The following is a 26,743-nucleotide window of genomic DNA, read 5'->3' on the forward strand; positions in this document are numbered from 1 at the left end:
TTTGTTGAAACAATCTGATCCTTAGGGGTAGAACTCTCTTATAGATCTAGCCAAGGTGTTTTCCATAGTGGGTCTACCTTATCAAACCATAATTGCAATGCCAAATTCCTTGTGAAGAAGAATCATAGTCCTCACCTAGAGAGGACTTAAGTAGAACTTCCATGGAATCAGTACTTGTCCTCTGACGTGGGGATGTTTATGCCTTGTTGAGCTGGGCTTGGAAGACAGAAGTGGGTATGGTTATAGAGACTAGGTGATTTTTAGGCACACAAGATTTGTAATCAGAACTGAAATTTAGGATTTTCTCTTGGTTCCTATGGACTCCCTCAGAATCTTCTTCCTAAACAAAACATCAGATGAGAAAATGCATGGCTCCGTGACCCTATCATCTTGTTTGATTTCTCATAAATGTCATTATTAGAGAAAGTGAACTTAAAGTTTGACATTCAATCTCTTGAAAAAGGCAGAATGATGTGAGAGAAAGGTTGACAGCACACATGATTTCCTTTCAGAAGTTCCTGACTCTGGGGGCAGGTTCACAGTCACTTGGGGGAACATTTTCTCCTCCACATTTGCATTAGAGAATAATATGGTTTTAAAAGCAAATTTGGACTTGACAGGGGTGTAGTCTTCTACTATTTGCCAGAGTTGGTGAGAGCTCCTACATCTGACAGATCACTAAGTCACACTCATCCCTGACTCAGATAGATCTCTGTCTTCTGATATTCTGGCTCAGGTGAAATCAGCTCAGAAAACGTGTGTTGTACACTATTCTGGACCAATTTATTCTATGCTGTGAAAAAAGTTGAGTCAGATGCGGTCCTTGCACTTATTACACTCACAGAGAAAGAAAATAAATCCATGTAAAGTTATCAGCCATGATAAAAGTACACGAGGCTCAAGGTACACTAATGTATCTAGTCTCTAGACTAGATGTGTTGACTTGTATATGTCTACATGTATTGGGAGTGAGTGGGAGTGGGGGATGGGGAAACATGTGTGGGTCAGAAAGAAAGGTGTTCCTGAGTAATATGCTTCCTAAATGGAATCATTAAAAACCTATAGTTATTAGTTGGATGAAGGTATAGAAATCAGCAAAATCCTGCAGCTGCCCGTCTGTTAGGTTAACCACTGATTATAAAAGCATCACTTAAAACTTTGGGAAAGTGTTCAGTTTTATGGTATCTCTATTCATCAAAACTGAGAATATTGCTTGTCCTTTAATTTTCCCTGAGATTAGAGACATGCAATAATTTCTACTCTGGGACGGTGTGAACTGTGGTGGAGAGAGTAACAAAGTCTAAGCATTGGGGAGACTCTAAGAACTAACCAAGTAATACCTTCCATCAGATGAAAGGAAATTCCCAAAGTACCGTTCTTAAAACAGGGTGTGGTCTCAAAATGTATTTTATGTCAGCTACTTCAGCAATAGACTACATTTTTCTTTAGAAGCTGTTCTTTTTAAGTTTGATTTAAGTAACTGTTAGGTCATACAGACTCACTTGACCCAGTATATTCATTCATTAAGCTATTATTTGCCACGAATCTATGATATTTCTGGGACCACACTGCTACTGAGGATGAAAATATGACTATAGTTTGGGTATTTGTATTCTGAGGTTCTTTGACTTCAGGGCCTGGTTCTTTTTTCTGTATCCCCAGTACCAATAATGTGCTTGGCCAATGTCTTTTGATCTACAAAGAAGCTGACTGAATATTCAAAGTATCATGAATGTTCAGAAAGTGATAGTAAAACCTAGTAGTGGGCATACCTCTGAATAAAGGGATTATGCCCAGCAAAAATCAGTGAGGAAAAAATTCAATGCGTCCTAACTATGTGGCAGGGAAAATGGCTGGAAAGGTGGCCTAGGTTAGATAAGGGAACCCTCAAAGAATGTCAGCTAGAGATGTGGTTGCTTATATTAATGTTTTATTGATTCATGCTTTCTTACAATGATGAATTGGAACCCTTCATCGCTTTGACTCATAGATCTAATCCAGATGCCTAAGACCCCATTATCAGATAACATAGAATGTGATAATGTCTTTTTGAGAAACGGGGCATTTCTTTAGCCTAGGAAACGCTTTTTTAAGATTTTATTTATTTATTTGACTAGACCAGAAGCGAGAGCGAAAGCAGGGGCAGGGAAGAGAAGCAGGCTCCATGCAGAGCAGGGAGTCCAACGTGGGGCTGGATCCCATGACCCTGGATCATGACCTGAGCTGAAGGCAGATGCTTCCCTGACTGAACCACCGAGGTACCCCTAGCCTAGGACTTCTTAAGTTGAACTTTAGAGTGCTCTTCAATTAAGATGTGATGCTATTTCTTATTTCTTCTTTACTCTAACTGGAATTCAAAATGTCCTGCTTGTTTGAATGTTGGTATCTAAGCCAACTATCAGTTAGCAGTATCCATGACTTCATCACCAACAGAAATCACAGGTATTTTTATATCACGTTGTAGTTGTTGAAGATACCTACAAATATCCTTTATGCTCATTAATTTTCTAATTAAGATCATTATTAGACCTGCCACAATACTTTGATATTTAATTCATTAATAAAGAAGCACATGTATCATTATATTATATATTTGCTTCCTAAAACTATTGTAATAAACTCTATGTGAATATTACTGGTCTTCTTGGCAACCCTATACATTTTATGTGATGCATTTGAACCATTATTTGAGACACCTTTAACCAAGTAGATAAAGGGCCAAAAGCCTTAAACTTTGTATAGGGCCTTAATCTTTAGACTTTAGATTGTTCTCCCTTCTTTTGAACCATTTCATGAAATTTTATTATTACTCCCAAGTCTTGCAAATCTCTCTACACATAATGAAAGTCTTCCACCCTCCACCCTCTCAGTTTATTGAGAAATAATTGACATACATCACTGTGTAAGTTCAAGGAATATAGCATGATGGCCTGATTTACATATATTGTGATATGATTACCATTACCATAGTAGGTTCAACTCATATCCATCTTCTCTTATAGAGAAACAAGAAAAAAAGAAAAGAAAAAAAAAGGAAAAGGAAAAATATTCTTCTGATGAGAACTTAGAAGTACTCTCTTAACAACTTTCTAATATACTATAAAGTAGTCTTAGCTGTAGCCGTCATGGTCTACATTCTTTCCCTAGTATATATCTATCTTATAACTAGAAGTTGTAGTTTTTGGTCCCCCTCCTCCAAAATGTCCTCCCCATACCCTCTGCCTCTGGTAACAAGTCTGATCACCTTTTCTACTATTTTTGTTTTTTATTTGTTTTCTTTCAGGACCTACACTTAAGTCTAATCCATTGGAAATTAATTTTTGAGAGTGGTATAAGAGGTGAGTCTGGTTTCAATCTATTGCATGTGACTATCCAATTACGCCAACACCATTTATCAAACAGACTATCATTCCTTCATTGAGCATTCTTTGTTCCCCTGTCCAGTGTTATTTGTCTCCATATGTTTGAGTTTATTTACGTATTCTCCATTATGTTCCATTGGTTTATTTGTTTGTATTTATGCCAATGCCATAATGTTTTGATGATAGGTTTATAATATAGCTAGAAATCAGGAAGTGTGATGCCTCCTGCTTTGTTCTTCTTTCTCAGATTTCTTTGGCGATTTGCAGTTTTTCGTGGTTCCATATAAACTTGAGGAGTGTTTCATTTACTTCTGTAAATTGCCATTGGACTCTTGATAAGGACAGCATTGAATCTATAGCTAGGTTTTGGTGGTACTGACATTTGTTAATTCTTCTAAACATGAACATGAGATAGCTTTCCATTTCTTTTTGTCTTGGATTTCTTTCATCAATGTCTTGTAGTTTTCATCATAGAGCACTTACATCTCCTTACATTTATTCCAAATTATTTTATTGTTTTTGATGATACTACAAATGGGATGATTTGTTTTTTAGAAACTGTGTTGATGGTGTATAGAAATGCTACTGATTTTGTTGATTTTGGATCCTGCAACTTTACTGAATTCATTAATTAGATCTAACAGGTTTTCTTCTTTTGATTGAGTCTTTAGGATTTTCTGCATGTCAAATTTTATCATTTGCAAATACAGACAGTTTCGATTGTTATACCTTTTACTTTTCTTCCCTGATTGCTCTGGCCAGGACCTCTAGTATTATGTTGACTAGAGTAGTGAAAGTGGGCAACTTTGTCTTGTTCCTGATCCTAGAGGAAAAGCTTTTCAATTGTTCACCATCAACTATGACAATAATTGTGGGCTGTCAAATCATGGCCTTTATTATACTGAGATATGTTCCTTCTATGAATGATATGTTGAGTTTTCATCACAAATGGGTGTTGAATTTGGTCAAATCTTTTTTTTCTGTGCCTATTGAGATGATCATATGATTCTTTTCTTTCATTCTATTAATGTGATGGGAGGTGTGCCACCGGCCAAAAACAGTTGGGTTAGGACTTCTGTCTTAGTTCCCTACCGAAGTGAGGTTGTAGGATGGGCCCCGTGGCTGCCTGGATTCTCTGGTCAGGCTTTTTAGAGGATGAAGACTGGGTACTATATTTAGTAATAATATATGAAAGAGCCTCCCTGCTCTGGCAGGGCAGCAAGACAGAACCCAAAGCCTGTACAGCTCTTATTTAAGGACCCCAATCCGTCCTTCAGAAGGTTTACTGAATTCCCTGGCCAAGTGATGTTATCAGTTTTGCTCTACAGATGAGGGAAGCTACAGTTGTGCTCTCTTCTCTAGTGCCACTGTATATAGGGCCGTTGGATGGGCTAGGCAGTTTCAATGTGCTGTGGTGAGGTTCTGTGGTTGCACAAGCTGAAGGCTGTATTCAGTGATGAGTAGAGCTACACAAGATTTCTTGCCTGAGCACAGTGGGAAAGCAGCTCTAAAGCTGGCTAATTTCTGTTCTCTTGTCTTGACCCACCCTAAGCTTCCTGATGGAACAGAGCCACTGGCTTTGCTCTGCAAACTCTCAGTTCTGTGCACCTGCCTCTTAGCTTGAATGTCCCTGGGATGCACTGCCCTAGGAGCTGTCACCAGTCCTTCCAATCAGATGAAGCCAGGAGATCCCTCTTGACAGTGAGTGGGGCGATGCCCTAGTTTCCTTGCCTAGGTGGGAGTTGAGTCATTTCAGGCTACTCTCAGTTTCCCAGGCAGGTTCTCCAGTTAGGAGGGGCTGGGATTTACCTTCAGTCTAGGCTATGAATTAATGCCTCTGCCTGTATGTAGCACAGGAATGTTCCTCTGGTACTGGCTTTTCTCTGGGTGCAATCAGCTCTTCCCACTGACCTCTCAGCTAGAGCTCTGCTCGGCTGTACTGCTTCAGGAGTTATCCTCAGCCCTTCTGGTCAGATGAGGCCAGCAGACACTCTTCACAGCAGGCAGGGTTGTGATTCAGCTCACTGTCTGCATCTGGGAAACCAGTCTCTGAGGTTAGTAAAACTCCTTTGAGGATCTGAATCAAGCAGCTCTGCACCCCACCTTGTTCCTTGGCCAGAGTACATATCTGAGCTAGTCCTGCATATGAGCAAAGCTACAGGTTGGGATTAGTCCTTGGGCACAGCAGGTATGAATTTTGTTCTGCCAAGATCTGTATGCTGATTGTTGCAAGCCTCTCTCCCTTCTCTATCACAATCAGATTCCAGTGGTAGAGCCCCATTGACTCCCCTGCAGTCCCTATAGTTTGGGGTCAGAGCAGGGCCTCCTGCAAAGCACTCACAATGCTGGGGCAGCGCAGATCATCTCCCCTGGGTTTTCTTTTCTTATTTAGAGAACTAGAAAGCTCAGTGGAGGCCTGTCCACATGATGTTGCACCGGCCTGGGTGAAGGACAATGCATTCAACGTGTAGTTGCTTCTTTTACCTTTCTAATGCCATCTCTCTTGGTCTCTGTGGTGCAGGTTGCTTCTTAGTGGTGTTTTATTCTGGAATAGTTGTTGTTTCTTTTTCCTGTGAGAGGGAACAAAGTCAGGAACAACCAATGTTTCCTGCCTTAGACACAGAGAATCTGACAGGCTTCTTAAGCAACTCTACTAAACCATAAGGTCAAGTTTTAAATTTAATTAATTAATTATAATTGATCAAATAAATCACCACATCATGTCTATAAAAGGTCACAAAAATGCTAAAGATTTAGTTTTAAGAGGAGTTTTTATTTTCTGGGAAGAAGGAGACACGTAATGCAAGGCAATGAGAGCTGATGGGCTAGAGGTGGTGCATTAGTGCTGTGTAGTCTGCACGCAGAAAATTAGTCAACCTGGTGGCTTCAAGTGGAAATGCTGTCATAGTGTGTCTGCCATTTTGGAAGTTTTTGATGGTTAAGATTGATATTTGGGAGTTCCATCCGAAGCCGTGGGTGCGATTACCAAAGAGATGATGGCATACTAGCCCATTACTTCTTGATTTGCCAGCTCTTTCAAAACAAGTTATTTTGTCCAAGAAAATGTCAGTTCTTTAAGATACTTTGGCCCTTTTTCATTTTTTATATCTTAGTGACTGTCTTTTCAGGGAAGAGACAACAGTCATATGCCCAAAGAATAAATAAAAAATCTATGCCAGCATAAAATGGGGGAGGTGTGGCAATAACAGCATAGGACTCAAATTTCTAGTTGATAATAAAGTGAAATTCTATGCCATAACTTACAGATTAATCAAATCTCTTTAATTATTAGATATTCAGAATAAGAAGATTCTTTTGATCTACTCTACACTTACTAAGAATGAAGGCGCCAGCTTAAAAGTACGAAGTTTTACAACACTGAAAATGCTTCCAACTAAAGCAGCATGATCATTTTTATAACAAGGGGAGTTTTGGAATGGTTGATAGTGATTGAGAGCAATTCAAACGGCCTCCAAATCTGAGGTTCTATGGACCTATGTTTAGCATGTAGACTTCTTCCTGAAACAACAAAGTATGAGAGCAGCAAATCAGTACGCAGGTGACAGAGTTCCTCCTCCTGGGACTCTCTGATGACCCCCACACTCAGAAGCTCCTATTTATTTTATTCCTGGGTGTCTACCTGGTTACTGTGCTTGCAAATCTGCTTCTCATGCACCTTGTTCAGGCTGACTCTCGGCTTCACACACCCTATGTATTTTTTCCTCTGCAACTTATCTTTGGCTGACCTCTGTTTTTCTACCAACATTGTTCCTCAGGCCCTGGTTCATCTGCTATCCAGGAAAAAGATCATTTCATTCACACGTTGTGCAGCTCAGCTTTTACTCTTCCTCATTTTTGGGGGTACACAGTGTGCCTTGCTGGCAGTGATGTCCTATGATCGATACGTGGCCATCTGCAACCCTTTGCATTACCCTAGCATTATGACTTGGAGGGTGTGTGTTCAGCTGGCTGCGGGATCATGGACCAGTGGCATTCTGGTGTCTGTGGTAGATACCACTTTTATACTAAGGCTACCCTACCGAGGCAGCAATAGTATTGCTCATTTTTTTGTGAGGCCCCTGCACTCTTGATCCTGGCATCCACAGACACCCACACTTCAGAGATGGCCATTTTCCTCATGGGTGTCATAATTCTCCTCATACCTGTCTCCCTAACTCTAGTATCCTATGGCCACATCATAGTGACTGTGGTCAGGATGAAGTCATCTGTGAGGAGGCTCAAGGCATTCTCTACCTGTGGTTCCCACCTCATGGTGGTCATCCTCTTTTATGGGTCAGGAATTGTCACTTACATGACACCTAAGTCTTCCAAAGAACAGAAAAAACTTGTGTCTGTGTTCTATGCAATGGTGACACCCATGCTCAATCCCCTCATCTATAGCTTGAGGAACAAGGATGTGAAGGGAGCTCTGAGGAAAGTGGCCACAAGGAATTTCCCATGCAGGCTTGAAATCTGCCACTGACTGTGAGACCCTTTAGCTCCCTTACCTATACAAACTACTGAGTAATTTCCTCAGCAAGCTTGGAATTTGGTCAGATCCTCATCCTGAGACCTTGCTGTCGACCTACCCTCCATCCTTCATCCAGTACTTCCTTTGTAGAAGAAGGACAATAATTCATGGACCCACAGAAGGAGGGTCTGCTTCCTTCTGGTTGGTCTTTTGGCTCCTAAGAGTTAGGAAATCTTATAAGAAACATGCACATTTTATAAATCCTGGGACCAGTGAAATCCATCTGTTTAAAATCATACATGGTATATTATTATGAATCTATCCCAGATCATGCTCTAACTCTTATTTTTAGATATTTCTGAATTTATTTCATCAAATAACCAATAAATAAACAATCAGTACTTAATCACTTACTATAAGCAAGGTGCCACATGTATGTGTCCCTGCACATGTGCATGCATGTGTGTTTGAAGTGGGTAGTGAAGAGCATGATTACAAAGAAAACGTATATATGGTTTCTGCTGTCCTTCTCACATTCTTATGAGGTACGTGGAGATTTTATCTATCAGATAAAGGTAAAGACAGGATTTTGGAAACTAACAACACATAGTGGCATCCCAGGGCTACCAAGTGAGAAAGCAGTTGGTACCACTCTGGGCCTGAAAGACAACTAGGACTTGAACAGGATACCTGAATATAGAATGCCATGAGACAGGAGTTGTGGACTTAGTTGTATGGCAGTGAGAAAGACACAGGAATAATTTTTTCAAGCTCATTCTCTACCTATCTTCTGATTTCCTGTTACCATATTCCAAAAATAAATAAATAAATAAATAATCAAGGATAACCTCCCATTTGAAGATATTTATTTTAATTCTAAGCATAAAGTCCTATTCTGGTGTAAGGTAACATATTTAGAGTTCCTGAGGATTAGGACATGGACATCTTTGGGGGACCATTATTCTGCTTACCACATAAGGACGAGCAAAATGAATGTGAAGGCATGATTAAAGTTTGGCTAAAATCAGAGATTTAAATGTATAATGGTGCCAATACAATTAGTTGTCTGATTGCTATCATCCAAACAGAACCCCATAATCTACCTTTTAATGTGCAAATTCTTACTCAGATCACTGCTATTCACTCAATGGTATTTTTCAAGATTAGGGGGGTGGTAGGTGTGTGCTATGAATTGTTTGTGATGAGGCTGACCTTTATGAAAGTCATAATAATGCAGCCAGACAAAATTTAAATTTTAACTTGTAAGTATTGCCAGGAAACAGGCTCAAAACCCAGTGAGACCAGGGAGATGGAAAAGGCACAAAGCAAGACAGAGAATGCCCAGACCTTCTCTCCTACCTCTCATAGATGCGAGGTTTCTGACCATGTGCCTTCAAAGTCCCCTGAAGCCCTGAGCCTGCTATCTAATTGAACAAGGTAAGTTTTGGTTGCAGTCACTTCACTATAAAGGTCCAGAGTTTTTAATGGAACAATCTTGTAAGGTTTCTTTCAATACATGACGTTCATTTTAAGGTAAAGGACTCTGAAGCTCTATGGGACATGACCTTGATTTGCAAGCAATTGATTGCTACAAACTCCATTTCTTTCTAGCATCATGAAAACAGATCTTCTGATATGAACCCATCTGTTATTATTTAATAAAAAGTACAGGGGCACCTGGGTGGCTCAGTTGATTTAGTATCTTTCTTAGGCTCAGGCTGCAATCCTAGGGGTGGGGAGCCTCTTCCCCCTCTCTCTAACTGCCGCTCTCCCTGATTCTGGCCTCTATGTAAAATAAATTAATAAAATCATTTAAAAATGTAAAGAGACTGGACTTGAGCCAATACGTTTCCTACACTCATATTCTTTCAGGAAATACTTATTGAGAATCTAATTTGCGGCAGATAGTGTACTAGCAGTTGGATTATATTAGTAAACACAATCAGAATAGGACACTATATTTTTTAAGATTTTATTTATTTATTTATTGTTTGTTTGTTGTTTGTTGTTGAGAGAGAGAGAAAGCATGAAACAGGGGAGAGGGCAAGGATGGAGAGAGAGGAGAGCAGAGCGGAGAAGAAGCGCACTCCCTGCTGACCAGGGAGCCTGACACCAGGCTCCATCCAAAGACCCCCAGATCATGATCTGAGCTGATGGCACACGCTTAACCAACTGAGCCCCTCAAGACCCTCAGATGAGGACTGACATAATGCCCACAGAAGCAGTCCATATGCTAAGCTATTGTATGTCTGAACTCAACATTCTGTGCTCTACAACTACTTAGAATATGGTGTTATGCAGATTATGAATTACACTGGTCAGGCTGAAATCTATCGGTAGTCAAGACATTAGCGAGGGGATTTGGTTTCACAGGCCATGTGTAATGGCCATATGTCAGTTTTTGGCTTCTGGTCATTTGAGTTGCCTTTCCACATTTATGGTCTTTTGTGTGTCTTGGGCTAGTTAGAGCCTGTCTCCTTCCTTAGAAGCTGAATACACCTGAAATTCAGTTTCTTGTCTTCACTGCGGCAGTAGTTAGCTAGCAAGGTGGAGTCATTCAGAAATTCCCAGTGTATATTCTGAATTAAGCTCTAGTGACATGAAAAAGCAAGGAAAACAAGCTGTTTCTTTTGTTTTTTAAAAATAAATGTATTTTTTTAGATCAGGTTTAGGCTTATAGAAAAACTGAGAAGTACCCTGAGTGTTCATATGCCACTTTCCTTTATTACTGACATCTTACATTATTATTATTATAGTATTTGTCACAATTAAGAAAATCAACATTGATATCCCATGATTTTAAGATTTATTTATTTATTTATTTATTTATTTATTTATTTATTTATTTATTTGAGAGAGAGACAGCAGGGGGAAGTGCCTAGGGGGAGGGAGAGAGAGAATCCCAAGTATCCTTCATGCTGAGTATGGAGCCCCAAATGTGGGAATAATCCTACCTCCCCAACATCTCAAAATCACGACCTGAGCTGAAACCAAGAGGAAGACACCCAAATGACTAAGCCACCAAGCCCTCTCCCATACTGATACAGTATTAACCAAAATTCATACTTCATTTGGATTTCTTTCTTTCCTTTAAGGAGTTGATCTATTCATTTGAGAGAGATTACAGGAGTGGGGGGTAGGGGTAGAGGGAGAAGCAGACTCCCCCCTGAGTAGGGAGACCCACGTGAGGTTTGGTCTCAGACCCCGAGATCATGACCTGAGCCAAAGGCAGATGCTTAACTGACTGAGCCACTCAGGTGCCCCCGTTCTTTTCTTTTCTTCTCTTTTCCCTTATATGCCTTTTCTGATCCAGGATCCCACACAGGATGCCATATTACATTTACTGGGCATCTCTCCTTAAGCTCCTCTTGGTTGTGACAGGTTCTCAGACTTCTGTTTTGTTGACTGTTCCAGTTTTAAGGATCACTGGTCACATATTTTATAGGAAGATGACCTATTAGAATTTGTCTGGTGTTTTTCTCGAATTAGACTAAGGTTATGGGTTTAGGAGAGGGAGGTCACAAAGATAAAGTATTATCTCCATCACATCATCTCAAGGGCACATACTACCCACATGATCACTACTGCTGTTCACCTGGATCACCTGACTGACCTACTGTTGGTCAGCATACACTTTTCTCAGTCTTTTTCTTTCAGGGGCAGAGGAAGCACCAACAGCCCAATTTCCAGCCTCAGTGAAGCAGCGGCTCCAGCAGCAGGGCCTGGGCTGATGGTGTTGGCAGAGCGACGTGCGCCATCTAGTGCTGAGTGGCAGCGATGCTGTCATCACACCCATTCTATCTGATTGTGGCCTGTGGTTCTGGCTGCAGGACCAGAATGACCACTTTCAACATTTTTCCTTTTAGCTTAAATCAAACATAGTCAATATCTCTTGCTTACAACTAAGAACCCTTCTCTATACGTTATCTTTATTATTATTTTTTTGGTGTATACAGGAAATGTTTTCTTTAGAAGCTTTCTGGCAGTTTATTCCCTCTCTCCTTCCATAGCAGGAGAGGGAGCATGCGTTGGGGAGCTTGTTTTGTTTTGTCTTGTTTTGTTTTGAGAGAGATGGTAGCTTTAATTAGTAGTGTGAAAAGCCCCACCGGTATCTATTTTGATGGAATGAATGGGAGCATAACTCTCAGCATTTCGGTTATCCCCTACTGTATAATAAACCGTCTCGGAAATTAGTGCCTGAAAACTGTAACCATTTTATTTTGCTCAGGATTCTGTGGTTTCAGAATTTGAGGTGGCGATGGCAACTCTTGGTAATGGCAATATGAAAGATACGACCATGGCATGGATGGCTGAGATCATCCGAGGAATTCTGAGAAGGCAGAATAATAGAATATTTCATTTTATGTGAAGACTAGAAAACTTAAGATCTATAAATAGTAGTGTGCCATGGGATGACAGTGACCCAAGGGTTAAAGTCTTCAAAGTAAAGAGGGAAGTGACCTAGGAATTTAAAAATTTTATAAACTCATAATCCCACTTTCTCAGCCATACCTTCTTTCTTCTTCATGGCAAGAATTCTCTAAATTAGTGTTGAAATTTTCTGTTTACATTTCCTTATTTTCCCTCCCATTAGTGAAATAGATCTCATTTAGATCATCATGGGCAGCCAGATCAGCAACTTCACCTATTAGTGCTTTCTCCTGTCTATGTCACTTCAAGTATCAGATGCTGTTACTATAAAAGTTTTCTCTGATCCTCACACCCCGAGACTAGCATCTGTCTATTGTGGTCCAGCTCCAGTAATTTTAAAAGGGCAGTAATGATTGCAAAAATTTGTATTGAAATACATAACACATCGGTGTCTGTTCTGGGTATATTGGATACAAATAGAGTCAGATAAGAGAAAATATAAAAAGAGCTCAATAATGGTTTTAAAATGAATGCATGGGCAAGATGGAGGAAGAGTAGGGTCCCCACGTCACCTGTCCCCACCAAATTATCTAGATAACCTTCAAATCATCCTGAAAATCTACGAATTCGGTCTGAGATTTATTTTGTTTTATTTTTTTTCGGCCTGAGATTTAAAGAGAGAACAGCTGGAATGCTACAGTGAGAAGAGTTCACACTTCTACCAAGGTAGGAAGCCGGGGGGGGGGGGGGGGGGGAAGAAATAAGGAAACAAAAGTCCTCCAAGGGGGAGGACCCCCGCGAGGAGCCGGGCTGAGGCTGGGCAGTGTCCCCAGGACAGGAAAGCCCCGTCCCGGAGAAGCAGGAGCTGCACCAACCTTCCCGTGTGGAAAGGCTCTTGCAGGGAGTTAGAGCAGGACCCCAGGAGGGCGGGGATGCCCTCGGGCTCCCTGGGACACTAACAGACACCTGCGCCCCGGGAGAGTGCGCCGAGCTCCCTAAAGGGCTGCAGCGCGCAGGCTGGACCCGGAGCAGCTCGGAGGGGCTCGGGCCGCGGCTCCTGCGGAGGGGGCTGCGGGGCAGGAGCGCAAATCCAACAGCGCAGACCCGGAGCACAGGGCGCCGGGACACAGCCCAGGATCTGGCCTCCCCCGGGACAGGCAGAGGCCGGGAGGGCCCAGGACAGCGAGGATGCTCCTGCCCCAGCTGAGCAGATCAGCGGCCCCGCCCCGGAGCCTCCAGGCCCTGCAGACGGAGAGCTCCGGAGTTACTGCGGGGGCTGAATCCAGGGCTCCAGAGCTGGCCCCGCCACTGCGGTTGTTCCTCCTGGGGCCTCACGGGGTAAACAGCCCCCACTGAGCCCTGCACCAGGCAGGGGCACAGCAGCTCCCTCAAGTGCTAACACCTGAAAATCAGCACAACAGGCCCCTCCCCCAGAAGACCAGCTAGACAGACAAGTTCCAGGGAAGTCAAGGGACTTAAAGTATACAGAATCAGAAGATACTCTCCTTGTGTGCTTATTTACTCTTTTTCTTTTTGATTTGTATGCCTCCCCCTTTTTTCTTTTTTCTCTTTCTGCTTCCTTTTTTCTTTTTTTCTTTCCTTCTTTCTCTTTCTCCTTTTCCTTTTTTAAAATTTTTTTATAATAAACTTATTTTTTATTGGTGTTCAATTTGCCAACATACAGAATAACACCCAGTGCTCATCCCGTGAAGTGCCCCCCTCAGTGCCCGTCACCCACTCACCCCCACCCCCCGCCCTCCTCCCCTTCCACCACCCCTAGTTCGTTTCACAGAGTTAGGAGTCTTTATGTTCTGTCTCCCTTTCTGATATTTCCTACCCATTTCTTCTCCCTTCCCTTCTATTCCCTTTCACTATTATTTATATTCCCCACATGAATGAGAACATAAAATGTTTGTCCTACTCCGATTGATTACTTCACTCAGCATAATACCCTCCAGTTCCATCCACGTTGAAGCAAATGGTGGGTATTTGTCGTTTCTAATGGCTCAGTAATATTCCATTGTATACATAGACCACAGCTTCTTTATCCATTCATCTTTCGATGGACACCGAGGCCCCTTCCACAGTTTGGCTATTGTGGACATTGCTGCTATAAACATCGGGGTGCAGGTGTCCTGGCGTTTCATTGCATCTGAATCTTTGGGGTAAATCCCCAGCAGTGCAATTGCTGGGTCGTAGGGCAGGTCTATTTTTAACTCTTTGAGGAACCTCCACACAGTTTTCCAGAGTGGCTGCACCAGTTCACATTCCCACCAACAGTGTAAGAGGGTTCCCTTTTTCTCCACATCCTCTCCAACATTTGTGGTTTCCTGTCTTGATAATTTTCCCCATTCTCACTGGTGTGAGGTGGTATCTCATTGTGGTTTTGGTTTGTATTTCCCTGGTGGCCAGTGATGCAGAGCATTTTCTCATGTGCATGTTGGCCATGTCTATGTCTTCCTCTGTGAGATTTCTCTTCATGTCTTTTGCCCATTTCATGATTGGATTGTTTGTTTCTTTGGATGTTGAGTTTAAGAAGTTCTTATAGATCTTGGAAACTAGCCCTTTATCTGATACGTCATTTGCAAATCTCTTCTCCCATTCTGTAGGTTGTCTTTTAGTTTTGTTGACTGTATCCTTTGCTGTGCAAAAGCTTTTTATCTTGATGAAGTCCCAATAGTTCATGTTTGTTTTTGTTTCTTTTATCTTCATGTATGTATCTTGCAAGAAGTTACTGTGGCCGAGTTCTCCTCTAGGATTTTGATGGAATCTTGTCTCACATTTAGATCTTTCATCCATTTTGAGTTTATCTTTGTGTATGGTGAAAGAGAGTGGTCTAGTTTCATTCTTCTGCATGTGGATGTCCAATTTTCCCAGCACCATTTATTGAAGAGACTGTCTTTCTTCCAGTGGATAGTCTTTCCTCCTTTATCAAATATTAGTTGACCATAAAGTTCAGGGTCCACTTCTGGGTTCTCTTTTCTGTTCCATTGATCTATGTGTCTGTTTTTGTGCCAGTTCCACACTGTCTTGATGACCACAGCTTTGTAGTACAACCTGAAATCTGGCATTGTGATGCCCCCAGATATGGTTTTCTTTTATAAAATTCCCCTGGCTATTCGAGGTCTTTTCTGATTCCACACAAATCTTAAAATAATTTGTTCTCTCTGAAGAAAGTCCATGGTATTTTGATAGGGATTGCATTAAACATGTAAATTGCCCTGGGTAACATTGACATTTTCACAATATTAATTCTGCCAATCCATGAGCATGGAATATTTTTCCATTTCTTTGTGTCTTCCTCAATTTCTTTCACAAGTGTTCAATAGTTTTGAGGGTATAGATCCTTTACACTCTTTGGTTAGGTTTATTCCTAGGTATCTTATGCTTTTGGGTGCAATTGTACATGGGATTGATTCCTTCATTTCTCTTTCTTCAGTCTCATTGTTAGTGTATAGAAATGCCATTGATTTCTGGGCATTGATTTTGTATCCTGCCATGCTACCAAATTGCTGTATGAGTTCTAGCAATCTTGGGGTGGAGACATTTGGGTTTTCTATATAGAGTATCATGGCATCGGTGAAGAGGGAGAGTTTGACTTCTTCTTTGCCAATTTGAATGCCTTTAATGTCTTTTTGTTGTCTGATTGCTGAGGCTAGGGACTTCCAGTACTATGGTGAATAGCAGTGGTGAGAGTGGACATCCCTGTCTTGTTCCTGATCTTAGGGGAAAGTCTACCAGTGCTTCCCCATGGAGAATGATATTTGCTGTGGGCTTTTCCTAGATGGCTTTTAAGATGCTGAGGAATGTTCCCTCTATCCCTACACTCTGAAGAGTTTTGATCAGGAATGGATGCTGTATTTTGTCAAATGCTTTCTCTGCATCCAATGAGAGGATCCTATGGTTCTTGGTTTTTCTCTTGCTGATATGATGAATCACATTGATTGTTTTACGAGTGTTGAACCAGCCTTGTGTCCCGGGATAAATCCTACTTGGTCATGGTGAATAATTTTCTTAATGTACTGTTGGATCCTATTGGCTAGTATCTTGTTGAGAATTTTTGCATCCATGTTCATCAGGGATATTGGTCTATAATTCTCCTTTTTGGTGGGGTCTTTGTCTGGTTTTGGAATTAAGGTGATGCTGGCCTCATAGAACGAATTTGGAAGTACTCCATCTCTTTCGATCTTTCCAAACAGCTTTAGGAGAATAGGTATGGTTTCTTCTTTAAACGTTTGATAGAATTCCTCTGGGAAGCCATCTGGCCCTGGACTTTTGTGTCTTGGGAGGTTTTTGATGACTGCTTCAATTTCCACCCTGCTTATTGGCCTGTTCAGGTTTTCTATTTCTTCCTGTTCCAGTTTTGGTAGTTTGTGGCTTTCCAGGAATGCGTCCATTTCTTCTAGATTGCCTAATTTATTGGTGTATAACTGTTCATAATTTTTTTATTGTTCATTTTTGTATTTTTTAATTTATTTTTTATTGGTGTTCAATTTACTAACATACAGAATAACCCCCAGTGCCCGTCACCCATTCACTCCCACCCCCCGCCCTCCTCCCCTTCTACCACCCCTAGTTCGTTTCCCAGAGTTAGCAGTCTTTTCGTTCTGTCTCCCTTTCTGATATTTCCCACACATTTCTTCTCCCTTCCCTTATATTCCCTTTCACTATTATTTATATTCCCCACATGAATGAGAACATATAATGTTTGTCCTTCTCTGACTGACTTACTTCACTCAGCATAATACTCTCCAGTTCCATCCACGTTGAAGCAAATGGTGGGTATTTGTCATTTCTAATGGCTGAGTAATATTCCATTGTATACATAAACCACATCTTCTGTATCCATTCATCTTTCGTTGGACACCGAGGCTCCTTCCACAGTTTGGCTATTGTGGCCATTGCTGCTATAAACATTGGGGTGCAGGTGTCCCGGCGTTTCATTGCATCTGAATCTTTGGGGTAAATCCCCAACAGTGCAATTGCTGGGTCATAGGGCAGGTATATTTTTAATTCTTTGAGGAACCTCCACAGTTTTCCACAGTGGCTGCACCAGTTCACATTCCCACCAACAGTGTAAGAGGGTTCCTTTTTCTCCGCATCCTCTCCAACATTTGTGGTTTCCTGCCTTGTTAATTTTCCCCATTCTCACTGGTGTGAGGTGGTATCTCATTGTGGTTTTGATTTGTATTTCCCTGATGGCAAGTGATGCAGAGCATTTTCTCATATGTATGTTGGCCATGTCTATGTCTTCGTCTGTGAGATTTCTGTTCATGTCTTTTGCCCATTTCATGATTGGATTGTTTGTTTCTTTGGTGTTGAGCTTAAGAAGTTCTTTATAGATCTTGGAAACTAGCCCTTTATCTGATATGTCATTTGCAAATCTCTTCTCCCATTCTGTAGGTTGTCTTTTAGTTTTGTTGACTGTATCCTTTGCTGTGCAAAAGCTTCTTATCTTGATGAAGTCCCAATAGTTCATTTTTGCTTTTGTTTCTTTTGCCTTCGTGGATGTATCTTGCAAGAAGTTACTGTGCCTGAGTTCTAAATGGTGTTGCCTGTGTTCTTCCCTAGGATTTTGATGGAATCTTGTCTCACATTTAGATCTTTCATCCATTTTGAGTTTATCTTTGTGTATGGTGAAAGAGAGTGGTCTAGTTTCATTCTTCTGCATGTGGATGTCCAATTTTCTCAGCACCATTTATTGAAGAGACTGTCTTTCTTAGAATGGATAGTCTTTCCTCCTTTATCGAATATTAGTTGACCATAAAGTTCAGGGTCCACTTCTGGGTTCTCTATTCTGTTCCACTGATCTATGTGTCTGTTTTTGTGCCAGTAGCACACTGTCTTGGTTACCACAGCTTTGTAGTACAACCTGAAATCTGGCATTGTCATGCCCCCAGATATGGTTTTCTTTTATAAAATTCCCCTGGCTATTCGGGGTCTTTTCTGATTCCACACAAATCTTAAAAAAATTTGTTCTAACTCTCTGAAGAAAGTCCATGGTATTTTGATAGGGATTGCCTTAAACGTGTAAATTGCCCTGGGTAACATTGACATTTTCACAATATTAATTTTGCCAATCCATGAGCATGGCATATTTTTCCATCTCTTTGTGTCTTCCTCAATTTCTTTCAGAAGTGTTCAATAGTTTTGAGGGTATAGATCCTTTACAACTTTGGTTAGGTTTATTCCTAGGTATCTTATGCTTTTGGGTGCAATTGTACATGGGATTGATTCCTTCATTTCTCTTTCTTCAGTCTCATTGTTAGTGTATAGAAATGCCACTGATTTCTGGGCATTGATTTTTGTATCCTGCCATACTACCGAATTGCTGTATGAGTTCTAGCAACCTTGGGGTGGAGACTTTTGAGTTTTCTATGTAGAGTATCATGTCATCGGCGAAGAGGGAGAGTTTGACTTCTTCTTTGCCAATTTGAATGCCTTTAATGTCTTTTTGTTGTCTGATTGCTGAGGCTAGGACTTCCAGTACTATGGTGAATAGCAGTGGTGAGAGTGGACATCCCTGTCTTGTTCCTGATCTTAGGGGAAAGTCTACCAGTGCTTCCCCATAGAGAATGATATTTGCTGTGGGCTTTTCCTAGATGGCTTTTAAGATGCTGAGGAATGTTCCCTCTATCCCTACACTCTGAAGAGTTTTGATCAGGAATGGATGCTGTATTTTGTCAAATGCTTTCTCTGCATCTAATGAGAGGATCCTATGGTTCTTGGTTTTTCTCTTGCTGATATGATGAATCACATTGATTGTTTTACGAGTGTTGAACCAGCCTTGTGTCCCGGGATAAATCCTACTTGGTCATGGTGAATAATTTTCTTAATGTACTGTTGGATCCTATTGGCTAGTATCTTGTTGAGAATTTTTGCATCCATGTTCATCAGGGATATTGGTCTATAATTCTCCTTTTTGGTGGGGTCTTTGTCTGGTTTTGGAATTAAGGTGATGCTGGCCTCATAGAACGAATTTGGAAGTACTCCATCTCTTTCGATCTTTCCAAACAGCTTTAGGAGAATAGGTATGGTTTCTTCTTTAAACGTTTGATAGAATTCCTCTGGGAAGCCATCTGGCCCTGGACTTTTGTGTCTTGGGAGGTTTTTGATGACTGCTTCAATTTCCACCCTGCTTATTGGCCTGTTCAGGTTTTCTATTTCTTCCTGTTCCAGTTTTGGTAGTTTGTGGCTTTCCAGGAATGCGTCCATTTCTTCTAGATTGCCTAATTTATTGGTGTATAACTGTTCATAATTTTTTATTGTTCATTTTTGTATTTTTTAATTTATTTTTTATTGGTGTTCAATTTACTAACATACAGAATAACCCCCAGTGCCCGTCACCCATTCACTCCCACCCCCCGCCCTCCTCCCCTTCTACCACCCCTAGTTCGTTTCCCAGAGTTAGCAGTCTTTTCGTTCTGTCTCCCTTTCTGATATTTCCCACACATTTCTTCTCCCTTCCCTTATATTCCCTTTCACTATTATTTATATTCCCCACATGAATGAGAACATATAATGTTTGTCCTTCTCTGACTGACTTACTTCACTCAGCATAATACTCTCCAGTTCCATCCACGTTGAAGCAAATGGTGGGTATTTGTCATTTCTAATGGCTGAGTAATATTCCATTGTATACATAAACCACATCTTCTGTATCCATTCATCTTTCGTTGGACACCGAGGCTCCTTCCACAGTTTGGCTATTGTGGCCATTGCTGCTATAAACATTGGGGTGCAGGTGTCCCGGCGTTTCATTGCATCTGAATCTTTGGGGTAAATCCCCAACAGTGCAATTGCTGGGTCATAGGGCAGGTATATTTTTAATTCTTTGAGGAACCTCCACAGTTTTCCACAGTGGCTGCACCAGTTCACATTCCCACCAACAGTGTAAGAGGGTTCCTTTTTCTCCGCATCCTCTCCAACATTTGTGGTTTCCTGCCTTGTTAATTTTCCCCATTCTCACTGGTGTGAGGTGGTATCTCATTGTGGTTTTGATTTGTATTTCCCTGATGGCAAGTGATGCAGAGCATTTTCTCATATGTATGTTGGCCATGTCTATGTCTTCGTCTGTGAGATTTCTGTTCATGTCTTTTGCCCATTTCATGATTGGATTGTTTGTTTCTTTGGTGTTGAGCTTAAGAAGTTCTTTATAGATCTTGGAAACTAGCCCTTTATCTGATACGTCATTTGCAAATCTCTTCTCCCATTCTGTAGGTTGTCTTTTAGTTTTGTTGACTGTATCCTTTGCTGTGCAAAAGCTTCTTATCTTGATGAAGTCCCAATAGTTCATTTTTGCTTTTGTTTCTTTTGCCTTCGTGGATGTATCTTGCAAGAAGTTACTGTGCCTGAGTTCTAAATGGTGTTGCCTGTGTTCTTCCCTAGGATTTTGATGGAATCTTGTCTCACATTTAGATCTTTCATCCATTTTGAGTTTATCTTTGTGTATGGTGAAAGAGAGTGGTCTAGTTTCATTCTTCTGCATGTGGATGTCCAATTTTCTCAGCACCATTTATTGAAGAGACTGTCTTTCTTAGAATGGATAGTCTTTCCTCCTTTATCGAATATTAGTTGACCATAAAGTTCAGGGTCCACTTCTGGGTTCTCTATTCTGTTCCACTGATCTATGTGTCTGTTTTTGTGCCAGTAGCACACTGTCTTGGTTACCACAGCTTTGTAGTACAACCTGAAATCTGGCATTGTCATGCCCCCAGATATGGTTTTCTTTTATAAAATTCCCCTGGCTATTCGGGGTCTTTTCTGATTCCACACAAATCTTAAAAAAATTTGTTCTAACTCTCTGAAGAAAGTCCATGGTATTTTGATAGGGATTGCCTTAAACGTGTAAATTGCCCTGGGTAACATTGACATTTTCACAATATTAATTTTGCCAATCCATGAGCATGGCATATTTTTCCATCTCTTTGTGTCTTCCTCAATTTCTTTCAGAAGTGTTCAATAGTTTTGAGGGTATAGATCCTTTACAACTTTGGTTAGGTTTATTCCTAGGTATCTTATGCTTTTGGGTGCAATTGTACATGGGATTGATTCCTTCATTTCTCTTTCTTCAGTCTCATTGTTAGTGTATAGAAATGCCACTGATTTCTGGGCATTGATTTTTGTATCCTGCCATACTACCGAATTGCTGTATGAGTTCTAGCAACCTTGGGGTGGAGACTTTTGAGTTTTCTATGTAGAGTATCATGTCATCGGCGAAGAGGGAGAGTTTGACTTCTTCTTTGCCAATTTGAATGCCTTTAATGTCTTTTTGTTGTCTGATTGCTGAGGCTAGGACTTCCAGTACTATGGTGAATAGCAGTGGTGAGAGTGGACATCCCTGTCTTGTTCCTGATCTTAGGGGAAAGTCTACCAGTGCTTCCCCATAGAGAATGATATTTGCTGTGGGCTTTTCCTAGATGGCTTTTAAGATGTCGAGGAATGTTCCCTCTATCCCTACACTCTGAAGAGTTTTGATCAGGAATGGATGCTGTATTTTGTCAAATGCTTTCTCTGCATCTAATGAGAGGATCCTATGGTTCTTGGTTTTTCTCTTGCTGATATGATGAATCACATTGATTGTTTTACGGGTGTTGAACCAGCCTTGTGTCCCGGGATAAATCCTACTTGGTCATGGTGAATAATTTTCTTAATGTACTGTTGGATCCTATTGGCCAGTATCTTGTTGAGAATTTTTGCATCCATGTTCATCAGGGATATTGATCTGTAATTCTCCTTTTTGGTGGGGTCTTTGTCTGGTTTTGGAATTAAGGTGATGCTGGCCTCATAGAATGAATTTGGAAGTACTCCATCTCTTTCTATCTTTCCAAACAGCTTTAGGAGAATAGGTATGGTTTCTTCTTTAAACGTTTGATAAAATTCCTCTGGGAAGCCATCTGGCCCTGGACTCTTGTGTCTTGGGAGGTTTTTGATGACTGCTTCAATTTCCTCCCTGCTTATTGGCCTGTTCAGGTTTTCTATTTCTTCCTGTTTCAGTTTTAGTAGTTTGTGGCTTTCCAGGAATGCGTCCATTTCTTCTAGATTGCCTAATTTATTGGCGTATAGCTGTTCATAGTTTGTTTTTAAAATCGTTTGTATTTCCTTGGTGTTGGTAGTGATCTCTCCTTTCTCATTCATGATTTTATTAATTTGAGTCTTCTCTCTCTTCTTTTTAATAAGGCTGGCTAATGGTTTATCTATCTTATTAATTCTTTCAAAGAACCAACTCCTGGTTCTGTTGATCTGTTCCACAGTTCTTCTGGTCTCGATTTCGTTGAGTTCTGCTCGAATCTTTATAACTCCCTTCTTCTCCTGGGTGTAGGATCTATTTGCTGTTTTTTCTCTAGCTCCTTTATGTGTAAGGTTAGCTTTTGTATTTGAGTTCTTTCCAGTTTTTGAATGGATGCTTGTATTGCGAAGTATTTCCCCCTTAGGACTGCTTTTGCTGCATCCCAAAGATTTTGAACAGTTATCTTCATTCTCATTAGTTTCCATGAATCTTTTTAATTCTTCCTTAATTTCCTGGTTGACCCTTTCATCTTTTAGCAGGATGGTCCTTAAGCTCCACGTGTTTGAGGTCCTTCCAAACTTCTTGTTGTGATTTAGTTCTAATTTCAAGGCATTATGGTCTGAGAATATGCAGGGGATGGATGATCCCAATCTTTTGGTATCGGTTCAGACCCGATTTGTGACCCAGTATGTGGTCTATTCCGGAGAAAGTTCCATGTGCACTTGAGAAGAATGTGTATTCAGTTGAGTTTGGATGTAAAGTTCTGTAGATATCTGTGAAATCCATCTGGTCCAGTGTATATTTTAAAGCTCTTGTTTCTTTGGAGATGTTGTGCTTAGAAGACCTGTCGAGTATAGAAAGAGTTAGATTGAAGTCACCAAGTATAAGTGTATTATTTTCTAAGTATTTCTTCACTTTGGTTATTAAGTGATTGATATATTTGGTGGCTCCCACATTGGGGGCATATATATTGAGGATTGTTAAGTCCTCTTGTTGGATAGATCCTTTAAGTATGAGATAATGTCCCTCTTCATCTCTCACTACAGTCTTTGGGTTAAATTTTAGTTTATCTGATATAAGGATGGCTACCCCTGCTTTCTTTTGAGGACCATTAGAATGGTAAATGGTTCTCCAACCTTTTATTTTCAGGCTGTAGGTGTCCTTCTGTCTAAAATGAGTCTCTTGTAGACAGCAAATAGATGGGTCCTGCTTTCTTATCCAGTCTGAAACCGCTGCGCCTTTTGATGGGGTCATTAAGCCTGTTCACGTTCAGAGTTACTATTGACAGATATGAGTTTAGTGTCATCATGATAACTATTCAGTCCTTGTTTTTGTGGATTGTTCCACTGAACTTCTTCTTAAAGGGGAATTTTAAGAGTCCCCCTTAAAATTTCTTGCAGAGCTGGTTTGGAGGTCACATATTCTTTCAGTTCCTGCCTGTCTTGGAAGCTCTTTATCTCTCCTTCCATTTTGAATGAGAGCCTTGCTGGATAAAGTATTCTTGGTTGCATGTTCTTCTCATTTAGGATCCTGAATATATCCTGCCAGCCCTTTCTGGCCTGCCAGGTCTCTGTGGAGAGGTCTGCTGTTACCCTAACACTCCTCCCCATAAAAGTCAGGGATTTCTTGTCTCTTGCTGCTTTAAGGATCTTCTCTTTATCTTTGGAATTTGCAAACTTAACTATTAAATATCGAGGCGTTGAACGGTTTTTATTGATTTTGAGGGGGGGATCTCTCTATTTCCTGGTTCTGAATGCCTGTTTCCCTTCCCAGATTAGGAAAGTTTTCAGCTATGATTTGTTCAAATACATATTCTGGATTTATGTCCCGTTCGGCGCCCTCGGGAACCCCAATTAAACGTAGATTTTTCTTCCTCAGGCTTTCGTTTATTTCCCTTAATCTATCTTCATGGTCATAATTGTTTGTCTCTTTTTTCCTCAGTTTCCCTCTTTGCTATCAACTTGTCTTCTATGTCACTCAGTCGTTCTTACACCTCGTTAACCCTCGTTGTTAGGACTTCTAGTTTGGATTGCATCTCATTCAATTGATTTTTAATTTCTGCCTGATTGGATCTAAATTCTGCAGTCATGAAGTCTCTTGATTCCTTTATGCTTTTTTCTAGAGCCACCAGTAGCTGTATAATAGTGCTTCTGAATTGGCTTTCTGACATTGAATTGTAATCCAGATTTTGTAACTCTGTGGGAGAGAGGACTGTTTCTGATTCTTTCTTTTGAGGTGAGGTTTTCCTTCTAGTCATTTTGCTCAGTGCAGAGTGGCCAAAAACAGGTTGTATTGGGAAAAGGTGAATAAGAGAGGAGAGAAAGAAGGAAAGAAAAGAGTAAAAAGAAAAGAGAAAAAGAAAAAAGAAAAAAGGAAGAAAAAAAAGAGAAGAGAGAAAGAAAAAAGGGTGGGGGATGCAAACAGAAATCAAAAAGCAAAACAAACAAAACAAAACAAAACAAAAAAAAACCACGGGGGAGTATCTTTTGCTTTTGCATACTTTAAGTCCCCTGACTTCCCCTGGAACTTGTCGGTCTAGCTGGTCTTCTGGGGGAGGGGCCTGCTGTGCTGATTTTCAGGTGTTAGCGCTTGGGGGAGCTGCTGTGCCCCTGCCTGGTGCAGGGCTCAGTGGGGGTTGTTTACCCGGTGAGGCCCCAGGAGGAACAACCGCAGTGGCGGGGCCAGCTCTGGAGCCCTGGAGTCAGCTCCCGCAGTAACTCCGGAGCTCTCCATCTGCAGGGTCTGGAGGCTCTGGGGCGGGGCCGCTGATCTGCTCAGCTCAGGGCAGGAGCGTCATTGCTGTCCTGGGCCCTCCTGGCCTTTGCCTGGCCCGTGGGGAGGCCGGATCCTGGGCTGTGTCCCGGCGCCCTGTGCTCCCGCTCTGTGCTGTTGGATTCGTGCTCCCGCCCCGCAGCCCCCTCCACGGAGCCGCCGCCTGAGCCCCTCTGAACTGCTCTGGGTCCAGCCCTGCGCGCTGCAGCCCTTCAGGGAGCTCGTCAACTTCATTTTTGTTTTTCAAAATCTCCCCTTCCCAGTGCCATTTATAGATTATGACATTGTTAAAGCCTTCTGGGCTAGTTCTGCTATGAGGATATTGGAATTTGTGTGGATTTTACTAAATAGCTGTACACATATTGTTACAAAATGACTGTGCATACTGTTACCACTATTACCAGGTATAAACCTGAACCACTAACTGTTCAAAATACTACATATTTAATTATAACATATGCTTCAATATGTGAAACCGGCCTCAAACTTAATTTGACCTCTTGAAACCGGCCTCAAACTTAATTTGACCTCTTAAAATACAGCTATTTTTTCTTTGCTTAGAAATAGAGACATCACTTAATATACTAATTATTGTTCCATTTTGATTAAAGAGTAAAATTGTAAAAGTAAAACACCAAAAAAAAAGGAAAAACAAGTCAAAATTCCTGTGCTATCTGGACAGGGTCAGACGACATAATAGCTAAGAGACTATGAAAGAAATGAAAGAAAACAGGTAGAATTTACATTATCAAATGAAAAGCTTTTGTGAAATAATATCACGAATAAAATTAAGATAAACTACAAACTGAGGAAAATATTTGAGATGTCAGACCAAAGTTAATGTCTTTATTACATTATTATTACATATAAGACCCCACAAAGATTGTTGAGCCCAAAAAATAATGGGCTAAAAGCATGAACTACTCACACAGAGGAACTGTGAATAGCTGCTAAATATAAGAAGAATATTTGATATTATTATAACTAATTAAGGACAACTACAACAATGAAAGACACATTTTCCCCCTGGGAAATTAACTAGGATTTTAACAAAACAATCACATCACAAAATAGTAACCTTGTATTTTATTGAAAATTTAACACATGCCAGGCATGAAGCTTTTATATAATTACATTGTTCCAATGACATTATAAGTTAGACATTATTAATCTCACTCTGCAGACAAAAAAAAATTGAGGCACAGAAAAGTTCTGTTACCTTCCCCCAATCATACAAATAATAAATGTCAGAATTTACTTTAAAATGAAGTATCAGAAAAAAAGACAGTTTTGTACAATGCAAGTGGGTAGGAAAATCAGTCTAACCTGTCTGGAAAATAACCTTGTCAAATATATCTTAAACTTTAAATATTTGTATATTTTGTTCTCAATTTTTCTAAATAGTATGGAGAGGGAAAGATTCCCTTTTTTACTAATCTTTTCTTCCCCATGAGGAAAAATCTGATCTGTGACATTTTAGGATGTAGGTTGGTCCCTATTTACTACTGACTAGGGTTACTGGGCTTTAAAAGGTCCTGCATGTTCTATTTCCTCACTTCTTCATGGAACTAGACTGATACATTGGACCATGTCCCACTCAAGCTGCAAGGGAGGTTGAAGATTTTGAAAGACTTTATAGTAGACCACCTCAACTGAGGCTTATCAGAGTTCTGAACTTCAGTGACAATAGGGACCAGTGCCATTAATAAAAAGCAGTCTGTTATTTTTCATATTTCTTGTTTCTTTTGTAGGACTCTA

The 26,743-nt window shown here is 40.7% G+C and overlaps 1 long non-coding RNA gene and 1 pseudogene across 1 annotated transcript; both read left to right on the forward strand.

Annotated features, from left to right (window-relative positions):
- Positions 1 to 2,128: 2,128 nt before the first annotated feature.
- Positions 2,129 to 6,751, forward strand: LOC119877359. The gene is made up of 3 exons (XR_005375712.1): positions 2,129 to 2,258; positions 3,284 to 3,338; positions 6,655 to 6,751. It is a non-coding gene; the product is annotated as an uncharacterized LOC119877359 (long non-coding RNA).
- Positions 6,752 to 6,896: 145 nt separating this feature from the next.
- On the forward strand, positions 6,897 to 7,845 carry LOC119877360 (annotated as a pseudogene).
- The last annotated feature ends 18,898 nt before the right edge of the window (positions 7,846 to 26,743 follow it).

The sequence above is a fragment of the Canis lupus genome, chromosome 21 (assembly GCF_011100685.1).
Source record: "Canis lupus familiaris isolate Mischka breed German Shepherd chromosome 21, alternate assembly UU_Cfam_GSD_1.0, whole genome shotgun sequence".
NCBI classification, from domain to species: Eukaryota; Metazoa; Chordata; class Mammalia; order Carnivora; family Canidae; genus Canis; species Canis lupus.